This window comes from Dipodomys spectabilis, unplaced genomic scaffold, assembly GCF_019054845.1.
Source record: "Dipodomys spectabilis isolate Male_0828 unplaced genomic scaffold, ASM1905484v1 ptg000179l, whole genome shotgun sequence".
Classification (NCBI taxonomy): domain Eukaryota; kingdom Metazoa; phylum Chordata; class Mammalia; order Rodentia; family Heteromyidae; genus Dipodomys; species Dipodomys spectabilis.
In genome coordinates this window covers 6,243,910-6,271,311 of record NW_024870856.1, presented here as the reverse complement: position 1 = coordinate 6,271,311, position 27,402 = coordinate 6,243,910, and the positions used below count along the sequence as shown (strand labels likewise).

The window sequence follows — 27,402 nt, the reverse complement described above, 5'->3', positions numbered from 1 at the left end:
TAAGACAAGTAAGCCAATGATATCCTTGTCCCCAATATTCACTGTGGGAAGAGAGGGTTTTTGGATATCACCCAAAAGAATGTCCGACAAGATCGTAGATTTAGCAGCAGTCAACCAGGAAGCAGACTGAGGTGATGGAATCTTTAGGCAGGAGTTTCTCCAGGTGGCTGTCAGGCAGTCGTTGAACTTTAACCATTAGGGTATGCAGCAGCAGCAGCAGCAGGATCTCTCAGTGGCTCCAAGGGACTGTCACACCTCATGCTGGGCTGTAAATTCCTACACAGACTGGTTAAGGATACATTGCATAGGCTTGGCAGGCTTTGATCCTGCTGGTTTTTAAGATCTTTAAACAATAGCCCAGGACAATTTACCAAAATCACAACATTTTTACTAACCAGATATTTTTGTAAATAGACACAGAAGGCTCAGAAGGCTTAGTCTTGTAACCATCTCTGACAGATGCAGTCTCCACACCTTGCATATCAACAACTGTTAGCCCTATTTTTTATGCCTTTAAAAGAATTATTTTATCTATTTTGCCTCATTTTTCCAAAACTGACTCTGGACCCTTGATCTTAAAATGGGGGTAGAAGGGCGAAGATCCATCTTCTGTAACTTCTTCAAGCTGACTTCAGGGGCGTTGATCTTACCTAGCCAGGAACCTATAACCTTAGCCTATTTTACAAAGAGGCCATCAGGGTTAGATGTCATTAAGAACAATATTTAACATTTGACAACTGCACAGACCTTTTCTCCGGCTACAGCAGTGTAGCTTGTTTAGCACTCTGGTTTGCAAAAGCATCTTCCTAGATGGCTTAGGAATGTGATCTCAACAATGCCTAAGATGCCTAAGTTACCTTTGCAGGCCTTTAGACAGATATCAATAGAAACACTCTCTCAGGTTTACAAACATTTTCCTGAGCAGATGAACTTCATGTAACTAGTGTCAGCTCAATTAGAGCTGCCAATCAGAGCTTTTTGGCACATAAAGGGGTTGAGATTTAAACTATCCCCCACATTTTATAACATTAGCTTTTTACTATCATAGAGGATTGGCAAGCTCCTGTCTCTTACAAGGTAGTCATGAACATTAGGCATGCTTCCAAACTATCTTCCTATGACCTCCCGGCTCTGACCAGTTTTGAAAGGCCACGCACAAATGACACTAGGATCTGACATTTCTGCCATCCAAGCAGTGGCTTACTGCCTCTGGATGCTTCTCCATTGCTTTTGTCCCAGGAGTGTCTTCTCCACATTGGGATAAATGCCTCATTGGCATTTCCCTTTAGCTGGTTGCTGGACTCGAACTCAGGGCCTGAGCACTGTCCCTCAGCTCTACAGCTCAAGGCTAGCACTCTGCCACTTTGAGTCCCAGACTCAGGGCTTGAATGCTGTCCCCTAACTCTTCAGTCCAGGGCTAGTACTCTGCCACTATGAGTCTTGAGCTTGGCGCTTGAGTACTGTCCCCTGACTCTTCAGTCCAGGGCTAGTACTCTGCTGGCTGAAGAGCGGTGACAGTCTCACAGGGACCTTTGTCTGCCCGGGCTGGCTTCGAACCAGTTTGCAGATCAATGCGTCTTATGAAAGGCCACTTTACTCCAATTAAAAGCAACAAGGTGGTCAACATAGAAGTAGCTTTTAAGCATGCTCTTACCTGAAACTTATTAAGAGTCAAAGTTACATCTGACAAACTTGTAAGAATACTCTGTGCTTTGCTCTGGGCTTGCTGGAAACTTAAAAAAACCTATAAGAGCAAACTAGAATAGCAATTCTTTTGATAATCTTAATTTTTCCTTTGTGTACATTGAGGCCAATGTCAAGAACAATTTTACATTTAAACTTTATATCCAAAAATCCATTTTTTAATTAATTTTTTTTAAAAGCCTCTTATTAATCACCTTTAATATTTTATACTTTAGTTTTCATTTGCGTTTTGAAAAGATCCCTTGAAATCTTGAGGCCAAGTGTCACTCATTGCCTCTTGGTTGCTTGTTTTAAAGCAGACACACATTAAGATTTTTAAACTCAAATGACAATTTTTCCTTAATGCCAAAAATTACAGTCACCATCATTATACCACGAGGCTAGACTTAACACCTTTATAACTTTTAAAAACATCCTAATTGTAGAACATAATTGAAAGTAAGCCACATTATACAAATAACCTTTTGGCCCTCTTTTTAAGGCCTTTCTAATTTTAATGTTAACACATCCAAGGGGAAGTTTTAGCAATACTAATCAGGTCATCACATCACTTATTTTAACCATCATGTTTTCAGTGTCTGACTGCAGAGAAAAGAGAGAACAAAGATGGGCCGTTCGGCCCCTTCTATGGAATGGGCACACCCAATCTGACTCTTTAGGGTTAGATGAACTGCGTTTGTGCCAGCTTACCCTCTTTCACCCTGCGTGGACTCTTCCCAGGGCCTGTCCCACCATGCATGGCCAGCTGAACTGTACTTCTGCTTGTTCACCCCTTACCCCTAAAGATAGGTCTTCTGTTGGCTTCTAAGTTTTTCCCCGTCTCTTCTCTTGGTTCTCGAATGAAATACAGTTTTAGACAGACAGAACAGGTAACATCTTTGACAGTGTTAAACTAACCTTTACATTTAAATTTTTAATATTTATCTCCAAATTTTAGCCAAGGGAATTAGATCTCAAACTGCCAATGCATTTTTGTTAAGCCAGATAATTTGATTACAGTATAAACAGTCATGCATTTTAAAACATTAGTCTTTTAAAATACCAGATTTTCTAATTTGCAAGTTAAAGAATCTTTACAAAGCCATTTAAAACAATGTGAAGATTTTTAAAATCTTTGGTAATGTCCAAACCTCATAACCTTTTGAATTTTAACTTTAAACTCACCCAATTGTTACAGCATGCTGACAATTCTTATCTTTGAACATGTTCACAGACACACACAAAGCACTCACACAGATCTTAAAGCGCGCAAAAATCAAAATCAGTCGTACGTACACCTTTTAAAGTTCTTAAACAAAAATTTAAGACAGTATTTCTTTTTAACTAGGTACCTTTGTTGGGCTTTATTTTCCCAGAGCTTGCTTATCTAGCAAGGCGATTCACTAATTAGTCTTTTGAATCCCTTCTGTAGGAGGAGGGCTGGGGGAGGGGGTCACCTAAAACTAAACTGTCCAGATTTTTACATTGTCAGGACTAGTTGAAAAAGTCCAAACCAGACACACAGCCTTTTACACCCTCCCTGCTAGCAGCCTGCACAAGGAGAAAATGCAGCCTAAGGCTTGAAGGGAACCAAACTAGCCCAGTAACCTTCCATGCCTCACAGGGAGGGTGGGCGTAGCGGGTCTGTGACCCAGCCCAGCTGGAACTTTTATTCCCCCAGAGATGTTTAAATAAATAACAAAAACACAGATAAACACAAAAACCAAGGATCCACATTTAAAACTGGTACCAATTCTAAAACAGAACTAGACAAGAACTGAAGGCTGAGTTGGGGACTAATGAGCCCCAGTTTATCCCTACTGGAACTCTGTGCTGTTCTCACTCAGCAAGCTGAATCCAGAGTCTGCTGATTGAGCCTGCCACACTCACCCAGAACTTCCCTACCCCAGAAAACATAAAACACACACACTAAAGTTAACAATACAACCAAGTGGCCACAGAGACAAAATGAAGTCTCAGTGAATGGGGCAACTTCTCACCACCATTCACTTACCAGGGGACTCAAACCCCCTATTTACCTCCGGAGGATTTTTTTTTTCTTTTTTTTTTTTCTGCAGACATTGACCCAGGGGCCTTCCAAGGCGGAGGAGAATTCCCAGTCATCTGGGGCAAGGGAAAAAAAATCCCTAGCGGCCGTCCCCTCAGACTGGCAGGTTCTCCCCCACGCTCAGACCCCCTGAGCCAAGGCCCAAGGCTGAGATCTAACTGGGGCCACTCACAGGTGGTCAGTGGCAATTTCATAATTGACAAACAAGCAAGTTCCTAAAACCTGACAATCTAGGCTCGGGCTGTCCTTCCAGTGCTGTAAAGTAAGGCTAAGAGGGGGTCGCGACAGTTTGCCCCATGCTAAAAATTTTAACAAACACAGAAACAGTACAGACAACAACACAGACAACACTTAGCTTCGCGGCGCGCTTTTGCTAACAAACTGAAAGCAAAACCTGATGGAGACTTTATTGAGAGTCCGGATCTCTCGCCTCCCTGATGAACCACGCGTCCAAAAGGACCGGGTTCCAGATGGGCCACTTTTTCAGGCCCTCGGATGAGCCACTGTTTCAGGCTCCGGATGAGCCACTGTTTCAGGCTCCGGATGAGCCACTGTTTCAGGCTCCGGATGAGCCACTGTTTCAGGCTCCGGATGAGCCACTGTTTCAGGCTCCGGATGAGCCACTGTTTCAGGCTCCGGACACCCCCAAGACGTCTCCTGGGGGTTGCGGTCGGGAGTACGAGCTCGTCAGCTCCTCCACGGGCCCGCCAGATACGGACGAGTACGGCCGAACTCACCAGATTCGCAAGCGCACACACAGATTGACTTAAACAGTACACAGACAATACCTGGACAACACATAGACGCTGGCCAGCTTACCTCCCGAAAATGGGTCGGTGGTCCCTGGGTGGGGGTCTCTATCCCGGACGAGCCCCCAGATGAAAGACCCCCGAAGACTTGGGGTGTCCTTCAATCAGAAGAGACCCTTCCCCAAGGAACAACGAGACCACTTGTGCGGATGCAATCAGCAAGAGGTTTATTCGGGCATGCCTCGGCTCCCAGGTGCACTCAACCACGAGATCCACAAGGTTCGGGTCAAGTGTCTGAGAACCGGTTACACGGGTACCCGGGGCGACAAAGTCTGTCGGAAGACTTGCGCGCCAAGTGCCTGAAAGCACCCTATTTTTATGGGCAGCAGAAGCGAGGTTACAGAAGCGAGATGCTTGGTTACAGGGTAATGATTGGTTATTTTTAAATTATGTTCAGGGTGGGGATTGGTCAGGTTAAGCTAGCCAGATGGGGTAGGTGGGGTTGGGGGAAGGCTGACGTGTCGGTACTTGCCCGGACAAGTCTGTGCGGGTCGTTATGCACCGAAACTGTTCGTTCCCTAATTTTGACAAGTGATTTACTACATCCTGCCCTACCCCGCTATTAGGGTTAAGTTTTACAGGAAGGGACGGGTGGGTCGGCTATTCTCTAGGAATGTCTGGCTTTAAGGCATGTATCACAGTCACGCTGAGGTCTGCAGGCGGTGATTCAGTGTTTAATAGCTTGCCTGTGTCCTGCTTGCTTTCTTAGGTATGCAGGAGAAGGGGTAGCAGTTTTTCTTAAAGGGCTCAATAGGGGGCTTCGGGTTAAGTGTCTGGGGTCTTTCACTATGATCTACATTTATGTATATATCTAAGTATATCACATCTCTATATCTATCTGTATCTATATATCTATCTACATATGAGTATTTATGTGTCTGTCTCTATATATGTATGCATCTATCTTCCTCTCTGCTTTCTCAGTCTCTATCAAATGATGACCAGTACTGAGATCCCATCTATGCCAACCTTCCCCCCCAAACATGGATGCACATTTATGGCATCTTTGCAAATAACACGTCACTGCAGTTAGCATGTATTTAAGTGAACCGTGAAAAGGTCCATGACGGTGTACATGTGCAGTGAAACCAGGAGAACATTCCAGGCCCTTCTTCTCTCTTTGGTGACTCAGGGCACCTTGGCCATCAGACTCATCTTCTGGTTCCGCTCAGAATTGCTGCTGTCTTTCTGGAGTCAAGGAATTGTTCTGAGGATCTCATTGCTTCAACTAACCAGAGGGGAATATGAAAAGATGGCGTCTGATTACAAAATTACTTTGTTATGGCTCAAACTCAGTAACATTCCCATGGAAAGACAAAATGTGCTAATGAGATTTAACAACAACATAAAAAGAGAAACCAGGATAAAAGAACTGTTTGCAGAACGGAGGTGAGTCGCAGGTTGGTATGGAATGAGGAGGTGAGGCGCCGGTTGGTATGGAATGAGGAAGAGGGGTGCAGGTGTGAGCAGCCCCGGGTTCCACCCAAGCTGCGAGTCTGACGTGACTGCTCGTGGCTGAGGTCAATAGCACATTTTATTCTTAAACAAAGAAAAATGGTTAGAGAAGCTCAGGGTAAGGAAAAGGCATTAATTCCCACAAAAGCGGCCTTTTCTCTTTGGAACTTCACGGTGTTTTGTGGCATCTTGCTGGTGTGGGTGAACCATTCAGGGAATTACACAGACAAAAGAAAAAAGAAACAAGCAGGCAGCTGGGCGCCAGTGCCGTTGTGAATGTGATCTTCAGCCGTCCAGGCAGCTGGGCGCCAGTGCCGTTGTGAGTGCGATCTTCAGCCGTCCAGGCAGCTGGGCGCCAGTGCCGTTGTGAATGCGATCTTCAGCCGTCCAGGCAGCTGGGCGCCAGTGCCATTGTGAATGTGATCTTCAGCCGTCCGATCTGTCAGGCCTTAGATGTATGTTAAGAAAGTAGCAAGCCTCTGTTTCTCTGAGAAACAAGAGGAGAGAGAGAAATAAATCAATGCAAGGTATTTCCTTCATTCACTAGAGAGATAAATTCTCTGAAAATGACTTTTAGACATTTCTAAAACTATGTCGAATGAAGTGGGCTGCTTAGGAATTGAAGCAGATAAATTTAAAAGACCAAGAAAGGGGTAAACTTAGCCTCTTTTTATTTCGGGTTTGAACATAGGAGTTGAAGGCTGACTGTTGAAAGATGGAGTGTTGAATGAGGTCAACTATGAAGGGAAACCACTGACTGCTTCTGCTCACCCTGAATTAGTACCATCTGGCACGGCTCTGAAGTCACAAAAGCTTGAGTAGGCACTGAGCTGGCTCAGTAACTCCTAGTCTAGGCCTCACGATCATGGTTTTGGCAGCCTGGGAAGTTCAAGTCCATCCAGGAGCCTGGCTGCTTCCTGTCTACCAAGAAAGCTGGCAGATACTGCAGATTCACGTTTCTTCCTAGAAGAGGTCTCATGGAGCCACAGGAACTTCCTCCACTATAATCCCTTAAGCCCTTATTTTGCATGGCTGCAGGAAAATCTATCCCATTGGCCAAGGATGGAGAAAGCTTCAGGGATTGGGGGGTGGGGAAGATTCCCAATCTCTTTTTAGTTATGAGCTAGCCGGCTACCACCAGGCTCAAGATCACACTCAGCCGGCTGTGTGCATGGTCTGGTCTGTGCTGCGGCGGACTCCTGCGGCGGCCTCCTGCAGCGGGAGGACTCCGTCTGCTCGCTGCCATGTCCCCCTCTCCCTCGGTGTCACATGGGGCATGAGGCTGCAGTCCTCCGCTGTGCTGCCCGGAGCCTCCTCCGGAGCCCCTTCTGTAGTTCTTTAGAGAACGTTGAAGCTGAGGCTCCGGAGGTCATGGACTTTGACAGGAGATCATGTTGTCTTTCCCTTGCTAGCACGGGGCCTCCCTCCCCACTGCCACCAGCCCTGCTATCGCTGCCGGCCCCTCTCATTGCTGTCCCCCTCCCCCTCCCCAGCATGGCCACTCACACTGACCCAGCAAGGCAGCCCCTCTCCTAGTTCAAGATGTTCTTTGATTCTTTCACCAGAAGTTGCAAAAGCAGGTTGCCCTCCACCTTTTCAGTTTGCCCACTTGACCTCTAAAGATGAGAGAGAGAAGGAGAGGGAGAGAGAGAAGGAGAGGGAGAGAGAGAGAGAGAGAGAGAGAGGCAGAGGCAGACAGAGACAGAGACAGAGAGAGACAGAGACAGAGAGAAACGGAAACAGACAGACACAGATACAAACAGGCCGGGAGACAGACACAGACAGACACAGACACAGAGACAATCAGATACAGACAGAGAGACAGACAGAGACAGAGAGAGACAGACAGGCACAGAGAGACACAAAGAGAGACAGAAAGTCAGCACAGAGAGACAGAGAGAGGGAGCTGATGTTCTGAATCTGAGGGGAATCTCTCGCCTTCTCTTTGAAGGCGTCGCGACATGTGTTTAGAGAATTAGGGGAGATGCCAGCACAGAGCCACGTGGCAGTGCAGGCTGTTCCCATGTTGTCTGCCTCACGAGCCAAGATGCCAATTGCTGCCTCTCTCAGAGCATATTGTGGCATTCCATTTCTGGCAAGACTCTCTCCAGCGTCCTGTAGCATAGCCAAGCTGTCATGCATCACCTTGGGGCTTTACCACACAGAACAGCCCAGCTCATCGCCGTTTTCTGTAACGGGGTATGGTATCCGGGTATTTAGCCTGTGTTTACTGGTTCCAGAGTCATTCATGCATGTACTTATTCATCCATTCACGACGTGCTTCTTGTGACTCTACTAGGACTAGACCGAGAGGTAAGGAAGGTGACAGTGAACTTGCGACATGGGTTGTTTTTTCTAGAAGCTTGCAACCTCCAGGGTCAAGTTCATGATTGAAACACCTGAAACTATTTCTTCTTCTAGCCTCACTGGGTTTGGTGGGGGAGGGGAGGCTTTAGGGAAATGTTTTATATCTTTGGGGTCTCAGTTTCCTCATGGGAAAATGGAGATTTAAAACGCTGTTCTACCTGTCTCCCTGTGTGCACAGACAAGGCGGGTTCTGACTGGGCAGCACCAGAAAGCAGAATTGGACACAATGGTGTCCATGGTGGATTCCAGGACAGTCTCAAGAGTGGTGAACTCCCCAGATATACCCGTCCCAGCATGCTTGCCTGCGCTCCAGGGAGCTGCCCACCTCTGCGGTGTGCACGCTGAGCAGGCAGGGGCCTGGCAGACATGCTCAATCCAGCAGGACACAGTGACATGCATCACAGACAGGTTGACAGGTCAGGTGGCCAAGAGTCTTCTGATTGAACAGATGTAAAATCTGTGTTGGTGGTTGGGCACCTACTGCATGCGGAGCTCTGTGTGTCCTGTCCAGAGACTGCGGACAGGCAGACAGTAAAGAAGCCCTGGCCGCTCAGAGGCAAATACTTGACAGATAACATGTTGGGACTCACACAGGGTATGAAGGATGAGTCAGGAAGGTCCTGAGTGATTGAGTGAGACTACCTAAGCCTCAGAAAGGTTCCAGTGGGCTGAGGTGCAGGAGGCCACGCGGATTTGATAAGAAACATCGCCCCATTATATTCTCAAGCATGAAATATATTGATCATGCCTAAATTCAACCTTAAAGGTTGGCTTAGATATTTACTTTATTATGAAGCTATTTAAGAGCTGATGTGAAACTAAGTATAAATTTCTTAGAATGGTGGTACAGCCTATTTGCAAAATGTGCAAACCAGGAAACCAGTAATATTCACCAATCATATTCACAGTGTTTTCTATGTAACTCAGACTGGCCTCAAACTTGTGACCCTCAGCCCTACCCTCCCACATGCTGGGATTACAGGTGTGTACCATTATGCCTGACTGTCATTCACTTTTGACTGGGTCTGACTTGATGGATGGCTCTTTTCTTTTAAAAATCTATATTGCCTACAATGGTTCTTTTTTTGTGACAGTCCTAAGCCTTTCCCTGGGGACACCCATCATTGGAGTGACTGTCATTGTGAAAGTCCACCCCAGGGCCAGGAAAGTCACCGAATTCACACCTGAGGCTGCCACCCAGGAGCTCTGTGGCTGGGGGATGTCACTTCACTTCTCTGTCCTTGACTTTCCCTGCCTGTAAAATGAAAATGAAACTACAGGACTTCCCCCTTAGAATCGAGTATGACTTAAAGGAGGTGTGTATGCATACATCATGTATCTAAAGCACTTAGTAGGGAGCTTAGAACCCAGTATAACTGAGCAGGTGTGTGTGTGTGTGTGTGTGTGTGTGTGTTTCCAGTATCGGTTATAATTTTTAAGTGCTTTTTTTTGTTGTTGTTGGTCGTGGGGCTTGAACTCTGGGCTTAGTCACTATCCCTCAGCTCTTCAGCTCAAGGCTAGCACTCTACCACTTCAGCCATAGCATCACTTCCGGTTTTCTGGTGGTTTATTGGAGATAAGAGTCTCTTGGACTTTTCCTGCCTGGGCTGGCTTTGAACCACGATTCTCAGATCTCAGCCTCCCGAGTAGCTAGGCATGAGTCACCAGCACCTGGAAAAATGCTTCTTTTAATTGTTGTCTCCTTTTAAATCTATGAGGAGTTAGTTTGATGATCCAATTAATGTAAAAGTAGTCCCCAGAACTGATAGTGAAATGGCTAATTACTATGCATTGAAGAGATCATCACCATGCATTTCCCATACGCCATGCCAAGGAACAAGTGCGGGGGGAGGGGGTGGGCCTGATTTGTTCCCCAACCTGCGGCTCAAGTAAGGGACTGGTATTGACACCCCTGCTGTAGGAGCTCAATGCAGTTCGTTTACGCTCCTAGGGGCTGGTTGGTGACTCCGTGCACCATCCATTTCTCTACCCAGTGCTGTGGGCCTCACCGTCCATAGAGATAAATGCACAGCATTTGCATGGTGTCTCAGTCTGTTATAACAAGATGCCGTAGACCATATTGCTTATAAACAATAGAAATTTAGCTTTTGTTATTCTGGAGGCTAGGAAGTCCAAGATCAAGGCTAGGGCCCCATCTTGATTTATAAATAGTGTCTTCTAGCAGAAAAGTCAACTGAGCAATCTGGAGAGAGAGAGAGTGTGTGTGTGTGTGTGTGTGTGTGTGTGTGTGTGAGTGTATGTGTGTGTTTTCCAGCATTGGGGTCTGAATTCAAGGACTCTGGTTTTCTTGGCTTTCTCACTCAGTTGGTACCCTACCACTTGAGTCACACCCTAGTTGTTTTGCTAGTCATTTTGGAGACAGAATCTTAAAGACTTTTCTGCTCAAGTTTGCTTCAAATTGTGACTCTGTGAACCCTAACCTCACAGCAAGGACTAGAGGTGTGAGCTCCTGGGGCCCAGTTCCAGTGTCTTTTTGAGAAGGGCACTGTCTTTCATGGGGGCTCTGCCTGCCTACAAAAGACCCCACCTCCTTGGAGGGTAGGATTTCAGCACGTGGGTTTTGGGGAGTAGAAACATTCTAGCTGTAGTCCATGGCCTACGAGTTTCTGGTCTTAGGTCATTATTATGACCCAAATCATGACTTTGTAAAAAAGATTCTGTTACAGGAATAAAATATTCCTGTTAAACTTGATGCACATGAAATTCAGGAATTCAAGAAAAAAAGCAAATGACCTTCTTTGGAGCAATTAGTCAAGGCTTTTGAAATCATGGCCAAGAACCCTTTACAATGCCAAATATACAAATAAGCATTTTATAAATGGTATCTTGTCTAATCCTTAGAACTGAGCTATGCCGGGGAACATTTTCATGATACTGAAGTGTAGAAATCAATCTGCTCAGTCATTTAAGCAAATAGAAGAACCACTTTGATAAGTCCCTGGGAAGGACCGGAGGATTGTGAGAATGATCTTGGTTTGAACCTGTGGCCTCTGCCATGCTTGGCATTTACTAACTAAGAGGTGATAAGCATGGTGACCCCACAGCGTGGGTCAGATAAAAGCCACGTAGCCTCCAAGTGGGGAGGAGAACCTGGGGAGTGTAATACAATTATGAACACATCCGATATTAATTCAGATCAGCATGGCAGAAACATATATTGAAAAGACAATGAACGTTCAGTTACATGTAGTTAGAGGCTTAGGTATTATTGGCTTTTTTTTTGGTCAGTCATAGGGCTTGAACTCTGGGCCTGGGTGCTGTCCCTGAGCTCTTCAGCTCAAAGTGAACGCTCTACCACTTGAGCCCCACAGTGCCACTTCCAGTTTTCTGGTGGTTTATTGGAGATAAGAGTCTCATAGACGTTCCTGCCAGGGCTGGCTTCAAACCAAGATCCTCAGATCTCAGCCTCCTGAGTAGCTAGGATTACAGGCATGAGCCACTGGCACCCGGCATTATTGGCATTTTTTTTTGCAACCACTAAAATAGATAAGGATTGTTGATACAGATTGACTGTAGATACTTATAAATGATAACAAACTTTAGCTAGTGAATGCTGTGCTAAATCAATTGAAAACCATCTAAGAAGACTTAAAAAATTAAAAGTTGTCCAGGTACTGGCGGCTCATTCCTATAATCCTGGCTACTCAGAAGTCTGAGATCTGAGAATTTCAGTTTAAAGACAGCCCAGGCAGAAAAGTTTATGAGACTCTTATCTCCAACTAACCACCCAAAAGTCAGAAGTGAAGCTGTGGCTCAAAATGGTAAAGTGCCAGCAAAAAATCAGTACGTAGGCCCTGAGTTCAAACTCCAAGACCAGCATGCATACGTAGTGTATGTGTGTGTATATGTGTGTGTGTTCATGTGCACAACTGTACATACACAATGCACACACAAAAAAGTTAAAAGTTATTTTCTGCTAGGGTACAGAAAGACATTGTTTGGAATTACTTGTAAGTTGACTTTCACCCTGATACTATAACTAAGATATTGGGTTTACTTCTTTGCCTAAAACTTTTCCAACCAATAATTTTAGTTGACCTCTAGTGTCTGCCTCATAACAGGAACATGTTAACATTAAGACAGAAATAGAGGGGATGGGAAGGTGGCTCAGTGCTTGCCTCACATGCATGAGGCCCTGGGTTCGATTCCTCAGCACCACATAAGCAGAAAAAGCCAGAAGTGGCACTGTGACCCAAGTGGTAGAGTGCTAGCCTTGAGCTGAAGAGCTGAGGGACAGCGCCTAGACCCAGAGTTTAGGCCCCACGACCGACAAAAAAAAAAGAAGAAAGAAAGAAAAAAGAAAGAAAGAAAGGAAAGGAAAGGAAGGAAGGAAGGAAGGAAGGAAGGAAGGAAGGAAGGAAGGAAGGAAGGAAAATGCGTTGTTATAATTGTTCTCTTAAAATCCTGCTGTAAAGAAGACTATTTTTACTTTGTCTTTTATTTCCTGCCCCAGATCTTATTTGTGGTTTGGACCGCCTGAGAGGGTCTCCCTTACTGAGGACATCTGGCCGGGGTCAGCCCTGTTACACGTTGCTGAGAAGGTAAGTTTTTGTTTTTGTTTTTGTTTTGGCTATCCTTTCTTTAAGTCTTTATTGCAAGCATCCTTCAGCGGTTTGTTTTGTTTTTGTTTTCTGTGAATGAGTGGAACTGTTGGGAGTGGGCCATTTTATCTCTTCAATGAGGCCTGTGGACTCTTCTCTTGTGCCCAGAAATCCTGGATGAATAACTGGCAACCAAGCAACTCCTTCTTTGGCCTGCCCTTAGAGCAAGCCTCTTAGCAATCACCCTGAGAACACTCCAGGAGTAGAGGTGACACTACTCCAACCACAGAAGGCCTTGTTCCAGTCCCGACTTCTGCAGACAGCTTCGGAAGACACCACCCCCAAGTAAGCCTGGGTGAACTGTAGCTCAGCTGATGGCCCTGTGCCGTTCTCACTCAGCTGAGGGGCAAACACTTCCCCCAGTGACCTCAGAAAGTGTGTAAGAACTTCAATGCCTTGTCAGTAACTGGTCCTTCTGTAAAGCCCGTGACTGGTGGAACTAAGATGATGAGTGCAAATTGCAATGCCATGTTCGCACATCACACTCTTCCAGTCCCCTGTTCTCATTATGTAACCAGGGATTTGGCGCACTTTTCAAGTTGGCTAGAGACGCCCTCCTGTGCTTCCCCTTAGTTTTGCAACACCGAGCCAGGTAAAAGTTTTTCCTTACCTACTTGTGATTGTTACCATGGGAGACTAGGCCAACCTGGGGACACGAAGAGCAGCTGGTGGCAGCGGTGGTAGCAGTAATGAAGCGTTCCAGAGAGGGCAGTGGGAACAAAGGATGATGGAGGTATAGAATGCACTGGAAAGCAGACAGCCAGACTGGTAGGCTATAGGAGTCTGTGAAGAGCTGAAAATGAAGAAATGAAGTTGTTGGTCATTGCAAGTTTCGGGGAGCTTGGGAAGCCTTGGGATCCTGAACTATAACACTAACTACTGCAATGGTCAGAGTTCTGATTCTCCATGTTCAGGAGCTGTAACACTAGCCACTGTTTAGAAGCCATGGGTCCCAACCCACAGTCTTTGGGAACTGTAATGCTAGCTGGTGCTGAGTGTTGCTACCATTAGCTGCTGCTTGGAGCAGCTGATTTCACCAGTTTCCTGGTGCCAAGACACTGGCAGTTAGAGCCCAGAGCAGAAACCTCTAACCTGATCGCCTAGACTTATGACTCTCTGGCTGCTAGGGCCCAGTGCCATGAATATGTCGCTCTCAGACCTTCTGTTAACTCAGCTAGTCCTAAGGACCCAGGACTACAATACTAGATGAGCTTCTCCTAGCCTTGGATTTCCATACAAGTAGAATAGAACGATCCCAGTAAGCACACTGCTAACAGGCTTTCCTTTCTAAATAAGGAGGTACTAGTCACTGTGATTTTTCTATGCCTGGCGGAAAGCGTACTATCTGCAATATTGAAGTTGTCTCAGATAAGAGATTGGCAATTTCTCCCTACCCCACTATATTTCTCTTGGATAATCACATCAAGAAAGACCAAGAAAAGCGATTTACTTTTATTTGGAAGAGAAATCTGAAATGTAAGAAAAGGAAAATAAAAAAAAACCCAACCCACCCTAGTTCCTGCTCATCAAAGCCTCATTGTGCGGGTGGTGGCCGAATATGTCTCAGGCCACACAAGCACCCTCTCCTGTGCAGGGGGAAACATGTAAGATCATCTGATCTTGCCACTGCAGTGGCTGAATTTCATTTGTAAAGGTGGAAAAAATTAATAAAATGGTTAAGAAAGGGGTCCTTACATACCCTATCTCAAAATTCATGCTTTTCCTCGGAGAATTCTTTCATGTCATCAATAAACTAATAAATCCCGGGCTCTTCCTCCTGCACAGAAATAATGAAGCTCCCTTCTTGTTTCCACATGCCATTTCAACCCTGTTTCCTACAGGGCTGCACACAAATGAGAAAACTGTCCAATTCAATCCACCTCCGGTAGAAGCAATGTCCTCAATACAGCGGTGCCAGATAAAACACAAATGTGCAGTTTTAAAAAGCAATGCCCAGAGGTCAGGCACCAGCAATATGAGGGTGGTTTCATATAAGAAAACTTGCTATGGTATACTCCTTAATAGGTCAAATAATGAAAAAAATTATATAATTGTCTTTACATAAAAAACTATGATTTTAACATAATAGCCAGCAATTCTCATGAAAATGGATAGAAAGTGGCCTTATAGGAAGATAGGAAATAAAATCCACAAAGATGCATCGTATATGCACACACATGACCACCACACATACGCATGCATTATAATCCATAGCTATACATTACACATGTTCTATCTCCTCTCTTTGCATTAGAGCATTACTTAGCATCATAGTTGATGATGAATAATAGAATAGACTCCTCTTATGAACATCCTCTTAAATTATTCTGAAAATGTTATAATAAATTTATGGAAAAAAGTACAATCAGAATTCTATACTTGGCTAAAACAAAGAGCGTATTTTCAGATGATATTGATTAGTTACCTGAAAAAACTAACTACATCCAATAAAAAACACTCTGAGAAACAACAGGAAAACAAAATAAGCTCTCTGGTTATAATATTCACATATAAAATGATAGTGCTTTACTTGTGAATTAGTATAAAGTATTTTTGACATACTGGACAATTAGAAAAGTCATGTAAATGGCCTGGGACTCACCATCTACAAAGAAGCAAACGCTGCTAATGCAATTGAAGCCCTGGGCATTTCGTCCTGATCACATGCCTCCTTCAGCGGTCATCTTCATTGCCTGTGGCATTGACCATTTTCGTGCAGTTGCCTCTTAGTAGCACACCAGACCAATTCTTAGAAATACACTTTAAAGCCAGAGTGATACATCCAGGGGGTGCTAGTGTGCGGGAAATAAGCATTATCACCACATAGCATATTTTTGAGGGAACTTTGCATGTGTTTTCTTTTTTATTTATTGAAGGGTTCCAATTCCATCAGTCAACTTATGAGTCCGAGGCTTCTGGACAATGTCACTCCTTCCTTCCTTTCTTTTCCCCCATTTTCCTCCTCCCATCTTTATCCATAGGTTACACAGTTCATCTTTTTTTTTTTTTTTTGTCTGTATGGGGCTTGAACTCTGGGCTTGGGCGCTGTTCCTGAGCTCTTCAGCACAAGGCGAATGCTCTACCACGTGAGCCACTTCCGGTTTTCTGGTGGTTAATTGGAGATAAGAGTCTCATGGACTTTCCTGCCAGGACTAGCTTTGAACCTCAATCCTCAGATCTCAGCCTCCTGAGTAGCTAGGATTGCCGGTGTGAGCCACCGGCACCCGGCACGCAGTTCATTTTTTTACAGTGTACACTGAGTACAATGACTGTATTTGTTCACCCCTTCTTGTGTACATTTGCAAAAGCCAGATTGTGAACACCCTGTGGCGCAGAAATACTAGCATTAGAAAAGTGTCAGGGCAATACAGACAGGAATGGGTGTACGGGGACAAAGTGTGTACATGAGGACACACCAGGAACCAGACGGAATCACATCTGAACCTTTCTGAGCCGGGGCCTTTCTGCAGATGGACTGATTGCAATTAATCAAGCCTCTGAAAGGACTAAATGAAGCAGCACAGTGGAGCACTTAGCACAACACCCCATGTGTTTACTGTAAGTGCTCTATAAATTTTCGCTACTATAATTGCTGTTACTATTTAGGTCTATTTGTATCGTGTGGCCCTTCAGTCACTAAAATGACACTGCTAGAATTATATTTTTTGACAGAGTAAAATGCCTAAGGATGCAGCATTAGTAGAAAGTGTAATTTGTTGATGATATTTGTCATATAAATATATATACATATGAATCATATATATATAAAATCTCAGATAAGGAAGAGCAACCACTTACTACGAGTGGCCACTTCACATGCAAAGTCACCACTTAGCATGAATCTGCCTAAGTACTCTTGAGCTTCCTTTTAAGAATTACCCTTAATATGAAAACAGCGCCACTTACTATGGACACAAAGTGGACACAAACAATTTTTTTTTTCATCAGTTGTGGGACCTGAACTCTGGGCTGTCCCTGAGCTCTTCAGCTCAAGGCAAGTGCTCTACCACTTGAGCCACAGCACCACTTTTGGTTTTCTGGTGGTTAATTGGAGATAAGAGTCTCACAGACTTTCCTACCTGGCTGGCTTTGAACCATGATCCTCAGATCTCAGCTTCCTGTGCAGCTAGGATTACAGGTGTGAGCCACCAGCGCCTGGCCAACATAAACATTGTATAGTAAAAGTAAGTAGGAGAAAGAAATGTACTTTGTGACTTTAGCTTAAAGATCAACACGGACCCTTATGGGAATGTTTGCATTTTATTCTTATCAAAATTTAAGATATAATGGTGATCAATAATTTTTCTTAAAAAGTGACTATTTTAAATGATTTTTTGACACGCACTTTCTTACCTGAAATGTGCATGACAGCAGGTGTAGGGCACTGGCTGGTGCAGACACACCGCAGGCAGAGGGGCCCCGGCGCACAGGACAGACCGAGGGCTGGCTTTGGGGTCTCGCTTTTGGAGGGGAGGCCAACTGGAAGGAAGAACAAAAGCCGAGGCCCATGCTTGAGGACTGACATGTCTCTGGGAGTGGAAGGAAGGGGAGAGCCCGGGAAGGAGGCTGCATGGCGGAGTGAGGGCAGCTGTGAACAGAAGGAGCATCAGGTACAAAGGTGAACAGGTGTGGCCCACATGCTTGAGAAGATGGAGCCAGTGCCGGGCAGGTCTGAAGCGGAGGAGCCTGTGAGGGAGGAAAGCCCAACAGCAGTCACAGGAGGCGGATCCAAGCGAGGAAAGTGGCTCAGGAAGGGGACAGAAATGACCCAGCAGCAGAGATCAAAGAGTAAAGGATTAGCAGGGAGGAGGAGGGAGGGGAGGAGGGAGGGAGGAAAGGAAAGAAGAAAGAAAGGAAGGAAAGAGAGGAAAGGGAAGGAAAGGAGGTAGGAGGGAGGGAAGGAAGGATGAAGGGGGAAAGAAAGGAAAGGAAAGGGGAGGGAAGGGAGAGAGGGAAGGCTCGGAGGAAGGGCGGGTAGGTGTGAAGGAGGGAAGACAGGAAGAGGGGGAGTGGACAGCTTCAGGCTGAGCGGGCATTGGGATTGGACTCGCTCACTGTGCCCTGAAAGACACAGTTGTAGCTCTGTGCGTCTAAGACATGTTTAAATTCTTTCCCCCACATTAGAAAAAAAAATTCAATTAATGAAAAGGATTCTAACATGATGTATAGCCGATATTTAGAGTTTAGACCAAGAGGGCTACAAGAATCCCACATGAATATGTTTTAAAATTTTGGCTGGCTCCGACAGAGGTAAAGATGGATTTTTGGGGTTCATTTTCAGTGTAATTTATTTTTTCCAGTCTCTGGTGTACAGTATGATTCATTTCAAACAGGCTCTATTTTAGGGAATGTGGCTTTAAGCAGAACTTACATGAAATAAAGTTGCTTCCTCTAATTCATCACCCAGGAATCCAAACTTTGTAATTATGCGGCAGCCGTTTCCAATCGTAAGTCAGCTGTGAGTCTATAAAGACTGGTTCGCCCGCTACAGTTACTGAAAGTCCCTCTTCTTGGGAAGGTCGTAATGACTTTGCCTGTCCCGAGCGTTGGCTCTGTCGGCATGCAGAGGGTCCCTCTGTCTGAGATGCGCAGCCACACGTCCAGCTCCACGATCTACTTGCTGATCCCACCAAGGCAGGGCAGGGCACCCCAGGACCCCAACCAGAAAGGCCCTCCTTGCCTGGTAGTGAGAAAGGGGCTCGGGCTTACACCTTCCATTGTGGTTCTTGAAGTATAGCCATCTTTCAGCTGATGCCCTTTGGTTTTAAGAGACCACATTTGCCATGGCCTACATATCTGAATTTTTATAGTGGCCAGTTTCAAGTGCGTCTCCTTTTTCTTTTCGTGCAGGTCCTGAGCTTAGACTCATGTCCTGGGGGCTGTCTCTGAGCTTCTGTTACTCAAGGTTAGCGCTGTACCTGGAGTTCTACTTGCAGCTTTTTTTGCTGCTTACTTGGAGATAAGAGTCTCATGGACTTTCCTTCCCTGGACTGGCTTTCAACTCATCCTCAGATCTCAGCTTCCTGAGTAGTTAGATTATAGGCAGCGCCCAGCTAAGTCTGTCTACTTTGGTAAACATTATAGTTTCACATTTTTTAAAGTCAGTATTTGGAACTTCAAAAGCAACACATGCTTCTGGCAAAAATTTGAGTACTGCATAAGATTCTGAAATCCAGTTTAACATATTCCCCTTCCTCCTTCTTACTATACCTCTATGTAACAATTTGTATGGCTTCCTCTGTCCTCTTGTAGTTGTTCAACAAATGCATACATGTGTGCAGGTGTGCCTCTGCATGCATATGTGTGTGTGTGCGCGCACGTGTGCATGTGTGTGTGAGGGTTGATTCTTTTTATGTGAAACATTTGGGTGCTGATGAGGATGTGAGCACGCATGTTTGTACTTGTGGGGTGATGATCAGGTTTTACCCCCTGAGCCTCTAAGCAGGCATTAGAATAGATAGATGGTAAAACAAACATGATGGCACCAGATTGTACAGTAGACCTCCTGAGCTTATTTTTCTAAGTGAAATTGTCTATCCTTTGAGAACCATCTCGTCCTCTTCCCCCTCTCTCCTCCCCCTTCCCCTCTTTTCTGTCAACTACCATTTCACCATTTCCATGAAGTCAACCTTTGCAGAGAATAACTTTTGAGATTGTAAAGGCAGTATTGATGGAATGTATTATTTCACGAATGAGTGATTTTAATCATGTTTATGTGTATGTGCTTTTAATTAAATACAAGGGCAAATGAATCTTTTATCTGAGAAAATTCTTATCCATTACCCAAAGGGAGAAGTCTTCCTAGGTTTAGTGGAAGCAAACTAAAGATTTCTCATATGGGGAGTCTATAGCTTGGCTCTCAGCCCCGAGCTCATCAGCAGGGTCTTCATAGCAGCTGACAAGGCATCAGAACTCTCTCTTCTTACCCTGGGGCCTGGCCCGGTGGAAGAAAACAGACTGAGAGAATTCCCAGCAGCTTGGGGACCTAGGATAGAAGCCACTGGGGCCTAGTTTGCCCAATGGCTCCCTTGTCCATTTTCGTAACATTTTATGGAGAATCAAATGTGTTCACTATTACTTGCGATGTGCTATTCAAATGTCAAGGATTATTACTTAGCGACTCCAGGATTATCTCATTTACCTCCCAAACCCTCTCCCTCCCACTTGATTAGCACCTTAGTTTACAAAAGAACGTGTTAAATGATGACCTGCCTAGCAGAGGTCATACAGAAGAAGAAACTTCAGCTCAAAAACAAAGAAGACCCTGGTAATTAGAAGCACAGAGCTGCTGTGTTTGAGCGGAAGAATGATAAGAAGCCTGAGATACATTTATTTTCTTATTTTATTTTTTCTGAGATACATTTATGATGTCAAGAATGAATCTGAAGTGACTTTACTATTTCTTTTCTTTTTTCTTTCTGTCTCTTTCTTTTCATTGATTCATTTCCTCCTTCCTTTCTCCCTCCCTCTTTCTCTTTCCCTCCCTCCCTTCCTCACTCTCTCTCTTTCTCTTTCTCTCTTTTTCTTTCATCTTGGAAATTGAATTCAGGGCCTCTACTGCTTGAGCCACACCCTAAGTCTTTTTGCTTTTAGTTTATTTTTCAGGTAGAGTCTCATACTTTTGTCCAGAGACATGACCAGAATCCTCCAACCCCAACCTCTTGAGCTATGTACCACATTCTCATCTTACTTTTGAAGAAGGATTTCACAAATTGTGCCTTGAACCACAATCTTCCTATCTTCATCTCCTGAGTAGCTGGGCTTACAAGCATTTACCCCCGTGCCCAATGTTTCGATGGTATTTCATTGAGACAAGGAAGAAGAGTATTGGTAGAAGAGACAGTGGCTTACCCATCACATCCCTGAAACACCAACTGAGACCTTTAGCAGCCAAAAGTGCTTCAAAGAAAAGGAGCCAGAGGAAAGGGGGCAAGATGAAGGGAGACACAAGCAAAGAGCTACGAAAGTCAACGCTTGGTAAGTGATCAGAGGGGCTGGAGAGTTTTTCTGTAGGTGGCTACTACTGGTTGTTTTATTCAGTCTCTCAGCCTTTACAGCCTGAGGTGTTTGAGTATCTGTCCTCCTACCGGATTTTCTTCAATGCGACCAATTCCAAGAATCCATGAGAAAAGCCTGGGAAAAGCATCTCCCTTCCTTAACTTCAGGGAAGATGGAACACTAGTGAGAGGGTGTGGAAAGTAAATGACTTCACAGGGTAAAAGCTTCCTACATCTTTTCACAGCACAGATCTCCTATCTATCTATCTATCTATCTCTATCTATCTATATTACATGTATGTATACATGTGTTTATGTGTGCATGTATATAACGTGTATGTATGTGTGTGTCTGTATCTTGGACATCTGCTTGGATGTTTCCACCCTAATTTGTGTGCAAATGGTATAACAAAGCAAAGGCTAGTATAGAAAAGAAATCTCAGTCAAGTGTGGGGAACGGCATCCAGGTGTCCCCTTGGTTTTCCTGTGAACTCGAAGCCTTCGAGTTATAGGCGCTCCTTGCAGTCCAGGAACAAGAGAAATCATGGATTCTCTGAGAGGAGCTCTTCCTGCCTGGGGGTCATCTGACCTTGTGTTCCACTACTTCAGTCCCCAAGGACTAGAGGTCCCGAGGAAGGATCAAATGCCATGTGAAATACACTTGCAAAAACACCTCACTTCTTTGATTTGGGTTGAATAATTTATAGCTGCCATTTTTTAGTTTACTTTTCTTTTCTTTTTTTTGGTGAGTTTTTGGGGCTTGAACTCTGGTCTTGGGTGCTGTCCCTGAACTGCTTTTGCTCAAGGCTAGTGCTCTACCACTTGAACTGCAGCACCACTTCCAGCTTTTTCTATGATCAATTGGAGATAAGAGTCTCGTGGACTTTCCTACCTGGGCTGGCTTCGATCCCCAGATCTCAGCCTCTTGAAAAGCTAGCTGTGAGCTACCTGTGCCTGGCTTTTAGTTTACTTCGTGTGCAGTACTGGTGGCTCCTTGCTTTGGAGAAAATTCCAGGTGTGGCCCTCAGTCATTGGATAGACTTCCTTCCTTTTTTTGAACTCCTCTATTTTTTCCTTTGCATTCTGTATGTGTTTTCTGGGAACTCTTTCTGTTTTAAATGCGTGTACATAGAGGCTCTTTACAAACACCAGCTTAATACATGACAACGTAACACCAGTCATCTATTCCCATCTGGGGGCCTTGAGCTTGTTAATATATTATGAAACTTGCCAGGGCTGTGGTACAGCTTGCCACAGTCTGACAATTTTTGCTGACTCAAGATGGCGTATAATTACAATTTTCAATGGGCATCAGTATGGGACACACATAATATCATTAAGTGGTAAAAATCTGGAGCATAAAATTCTTTAGCTGATGTGAAAAATAACCCAGCTTTATCATGCTTTACCCATTTGTGGCAGAAAGGCTGACATGAAGAGTGGCCAGGACTTTTCACAGGTGTCTCCTGCATTAAGGAGAACCTGGCTGTGGCAGAGACGAGAGGTCACCTTGCGGAGGGAGAGCGTCCTTACGCAAGCTCCAAGATGCTCCCTGGAAACAGACAGGCCACCGGGCTCAATCTCCTCTTCTGGTACCACACATCCCGTTTGTTGGCATGTCACTTCCTGGAAATGCCAAGGAGACCGCCCTGCTCACTCTCACACCCTTCCCTAGAATAAGGGGATAAACACAAACAACACTTGTAATTGCCTTTGGAGGGGACCAAGGGGGTGTTGTGTTCTTCTGAGGACAACAGAGCAATCATGGGAGTACCGAAGAGACAGAACTCTCCAGATACCACGTTGTGGGACTGTTCATCGTTCAATGTTCTCATTGGGGGAGATTGGTCAGAGAGAGAGAATTGGGACTGTTTGTCTTTCAAAGTTCTCATTGTGGGAGATGGATCAGAGAGAGAGAATTTCTGCACAGCTGAAATTGGTTAGAGGAGACTGGCATGAAGCTACTTCTGTCGATAAACAAGAAAGAGATGTGTGGCTTGACCAGCTGAAGGAGCTGGCTGCCAACAGGCCAGGTCCATGTTGTGGGCACCAGCTGGCCAGGCACAGACCTGTGACACCCTACCTGCCTGGGTTCCTCCCGCCGAGTAGTGGCTGCCAGTCCTGGCCTGACTTTAGAGTCACTGTGTAAGAATACGTATTTTTAAAGTAGGGATACCTAGGCCCTACTCCAGGTTTACTAAGTCAGAATATCCATGGATGGAGGCTTAGGCTTTGGATAATTTTAAAAAGTATCTCTGGGAGAGCCAAGAAAGAGTACTAACGTGAGTGGGCGTGATCACAGCACATTTTGTGCGTATATGGAAATGCCACAATGAAACTTTCCCCTAACCTTTTCCATTCCATGGCGTGTCTTCCGGCAGAAGGAACGATTTGTCATTAGCCCCTTAGACATCCTCCAATAGGATACCAGTCTAGGGTCAGATGGGTGCGTTGACCTTGATGACACTCGAGGAAAATGCTGGTGATTTTAGGATGTCAGAGCTCCACAGACATAAAGGCGAAAGCCAGGGCTGAAACAGAGAAGGCTGCAAAAAAGGTCAAGAAGAGACACATGGAGGGAAAAAAAAATCTACTTCACAGTTTCCCAGAGTCAATGGATGACTGGCATTCTCAGGAAAGTAAAGGGAAGGGGAGCAGGCGGGGACAATTCACCCTGTGGAGTGAGGGGTTACGATTCACCATGGTGGCTGAGGATCTGGGAAAAGAGTAACCCTAGAGATTAGTCTGTGGCAGGCCACCTGGGCAAAAACCTCCTGGTTTTCCAAGGGAATAACTAGCTGTTGTTAGTGCATTAAAATCTGGTGGCAAGGAAGAAATTTCCTTTCACCTAAAATACAGGCTTGATGAAAAATTCCCTCTGCAATACAGTCCTTCCAAGTCCCGAGCTCTGCATCGTGGAATTAACCCCTCTGGAGTCACTGAGAGCAGGTTGGTCATTTATTTTGTAAACGTTAACAGGCGGATGGAAATGTCTCTGGGGCGTGCTAACACGGGAGGGGCGGTCCTCAACAGCAGAAGCAACAAGCTAAAGTGAAGACGTTCTACTCTCCTGGTGAGAAGTTTCAGGTTGTCAGCAGATACGTTTTCCTTCCCTTAATATCCACTCAATTAGTTGTTGATTTTAGCTTGCTTTTGTCTGTTTGTTTTTCTCAAGTGCATAGGCCAGGCCACTCCTAGAGTGACATGAAAATATATGAAAAACAAACAAGGAGACTCCATGTCTAAGATCGGAATGTCTTCTCTTAGGAGAAATATGGCTTCCAGTCGCCAAGGCCTTTCTGGTTCAGGATCCATTTTTACCCCAAACTGCCTGGAGGTGGCATGGACCACCTCCAAGCTCAGAGAGCAGCAGACCTCAGAGAGCAGCAGCTCTCTCCTCGGGTGCTTTGCTCCTGTCCTTTGTCTGGTGCAGCTTGTCAATCCGTCCTTATTCCACGTGCCAGGGAGAGCAGCCCCAGGTCCCGGCAGGGCCAGGGCGGGCGCTGGTGGGGTCTGGGTGGAAGGGCTCCTGGAGCACCCTGCTGACCTACTTTTTCTATTTCAGAAGCATGCCTGCTCACTTCAGTTTAGAAGCTTCAGATTCTGTTAACCTTAGCCATTGAGAGGGAACTGGCTTATGGGGGAAATGGGGAAAGTCCTCCCCCAGCGTCTGCAGCCATTGGCTTCTGCATGGGCACCACAACAGAGATATCCCCTCCTTCCCCCTGTCTCCCCCTGCCTCCCCCTGCCTCCTCCTCCCTCCCCCTCCCCTCCTTTTCTCCTCCCTTCCCTTCCTCTCCCTTCCCTTTCCTCCTCTTCCTCTCCATTCCTCTCCCTTTCCCTCTCTTCCCCTTCCTTCCTCTCTCTTTCCTCCCTCCCCCTTCTTCCCCCTCCCTCTCCATCCTCCTTCCCCCTTCCTCCCCCTCTCTTCATCTCCCTTCCCTTCCCTCCTCTTCCTCTCAACTCCTCTCCCTTCTCCTTCCTTCCCCTCCCTCCCCTTCCCTTTTCTTCCCTCTCCCCTCTCTTCTCTTCCTGTCCCTTCCCCTCTCTCCTTTTCTCTCCCTCCCTCCCCCTCTGTGTTTGTATTTCTCTCTCTATCTCTTCATCATCTCTCTTTCAATGGATACTTGGGAAGTGTTTCAGACAAGATGTGCTTGAGGCTAGGCCAGCATTTTTAAGTTTGCAGTCCCCGGCAGGCCCCTTGGTGGTGGCATTCAGGCCCCTGTGTGGTCTGACAGAGGGACCGAGCCCTTGAGGCTTGTGAGCATTCTCAGGTCATCAGTTTTATTTCTCACTTCCTGTCACGCGTGGCAGCTCCTGTGTCTCCCACCACTGTCCGGGCGCCATCTTGTGCTCCTCTGCCCACAGGCAGGGCCTTCATGGCTTTACACGCTTCTGGTTTGGCGCTTTCTTTTATCTGTGAAGCACAACGGCTTGCAAAAGCAGCAGCATTTAAAATACCTTTGTGAGTAAAACCAGGGAGTGAGCATGAGGTGGCGTCTGGCTGCTCGTGCTGCCCTCGCCCTCGCCGCGCAGTGCATCGCCGGGCTCAGCTCTCCTGTGTCCAGTCCATTTCATTCTCAACTCTTCCTCCTGAGGCCCAGGGGCCCCAGACACCCAGCGCGGTTCTCCTCCTTCCTCCATTGTAAGCATCTCTCAAGATGCTTATGATCAAGTCTTTTATATCAACAAGATGAACGTCTCTTCAGTTCGAAGCATTAGCACTTGAAATAGTCCCCAAAGATCAAGGAGAACAGAAGGAAAACAAATAAGAATTTCATGTAAAGCTTCCAGGATAAAATGATAAAAGTGAAACCTTCTTTTCCCATGGCAAATCCGCCCTGTACCCTTCAAGGTGCAGGCCACGTGTTTCCGACATGCTGACCGGCCGCTGTGTGTCCCCGTTGCAGCTGTAAAAGGTCGCAACGCAGAGCTCCAGCATCGAAGCCCTCCACAACAGCACAGGTTACACGTGTGGAATGTGCAGACTGCGCTGGAATACCATAGGATATATGCTATGTGTGTACAGGTGCTGAGAGAAGATAATCACAGGAAAGAAATGCTCTTCTGTCCTGGGGAAATTTGGAGTGCATTTAAATAATGTATAAATGTTACGTATTCAATTTAATGTACTCAATTCCATTTATTCAATTCAAAGGAAATGTTGTAGTTTAGTTTGAAATCTGCTTTTCAGCATTTATCCCCTTAGCTTCTAGTGTTAGCCTATGGAATTAGGAATAGAATACACCAACATTCCCACAATCCTCTGTTCCACATTCAGACATGACAAATGGGCTTTCATCTCTCCAAGCCTCTTCTCCGAGAGAGTCAGCCTCAATTGGTGAAACAGGCTAAGCCTTGTCAGGTGCTTCCCTACAGTGCTCAATTGTGTCTCTTCCATGTCTCAATTCGGCATGAGGCCCTCATTGGAAGCTGAGAAGATAAACCATAAGTTAAATAACCTCTTCTCTTTGTAAGTTACCCGGACTCAGGTGTTTTGCTATAGTAATAGAAAATAGACTAAGAATCATTTGAGTCCCTATGGATGTTAGGAACCCATGTGCTTCTACCACCTGGAGAATTCTTTTATCTCATTTTTAAGTTCTGTCTGGAGGTGACCAATGCATGGCCCCCAGGCTACCAATCAGCATGCCATGGAAATGGATGAACTGTTTCTAGTGCTGACACTGTAGCGTGAGCGTGCACTGATCTTCTCAGCACGTTAGTGATTGGCTAGATGAGTGAAAGCCTTTCCCCTGCTTACACAGCCTGATGCTTCATTAATAAATACAACGAAATAGCAGAAGATTGTAGATGAAAGGAATGTCATAGTTCCTAGCCGTTCAGGCTTGAGGGCAGACAATCCATGCCTTTCTTACATCTCCAAACGACTGCTGTGCTGACTGTCCTCAAGAGAGATCCCTGAATGGGGCAGCAGAGAGGCCCCAGCCTTATATTTCATAAGAATGTTTTGCTTACACGCCTCGACTCTCTAACAGATGTCCGAAGCATGACAAACCACAGAACAAAGTCCCTAGCTTTTCCATTTGGACAGAAGACTATACGTTTTTCCTCTTCTCAACATCGCCTTGAAATTTCCAGCTCCTGAGTACATGAACACATAAATACATGATTTCCCATGTTAAGGACGGAGTTTGTTCCGGTCTTGACAACAGCTAACCATCTGCTAATGTTCATATTTTCCCTGTGGTGATCAATCAAGGTTTGAATCAACAGTTGTTTCCACTGCTTAGTATTTAAGGGGAAAAACCCTCATAATGTCAATTTCCCCCGCTGTCACTCAAGAGACTGCTATGAAATTCAGGCTTGGGCCTGTGGGAGGTCACAGCCTGTGAGCCATCACCAAGTGAAGCATGCCAAGGCTGAGAGATCTGAGGAGA

At 45.5% G+C, this 27,402-nt stretch overlaps 2 long non-coding RNA genes across 2 annotated transcripts; one reads left to right on the top strand and one right to left on the bottom strand.

The window, feature by feature from the left end:
- Nucleotides 1-1,154: 1,154 nt before the first annotated feature.
- LOC122121001 lies at nucleotides 1,155-4,624 on the bottom strand. Its single transcript, XR_006149853.1, has 3 exons — nucleotides 4,546-4,624; nucleotides 3,456-3,460; nucleotides 1,155-1,165 (listed from the first exon to the last, which is right to left on the bottom strand). It is a non-coding gene; the product is annotated as an uncharacterized LOC122121001 (long non-coding RNA).
- Nucleotides 4,571-27,402, top strand: LOC122121002. The gene is made up of 3 exons (XR_006149854.1): nucleotides 4,571-4,655; nucleotides 21,005-21,013; nucleotides 27,392-27,402. It is a non-coding gene; the product is annotated as an uncharacterized LOC122121002 (long non-coding RNA).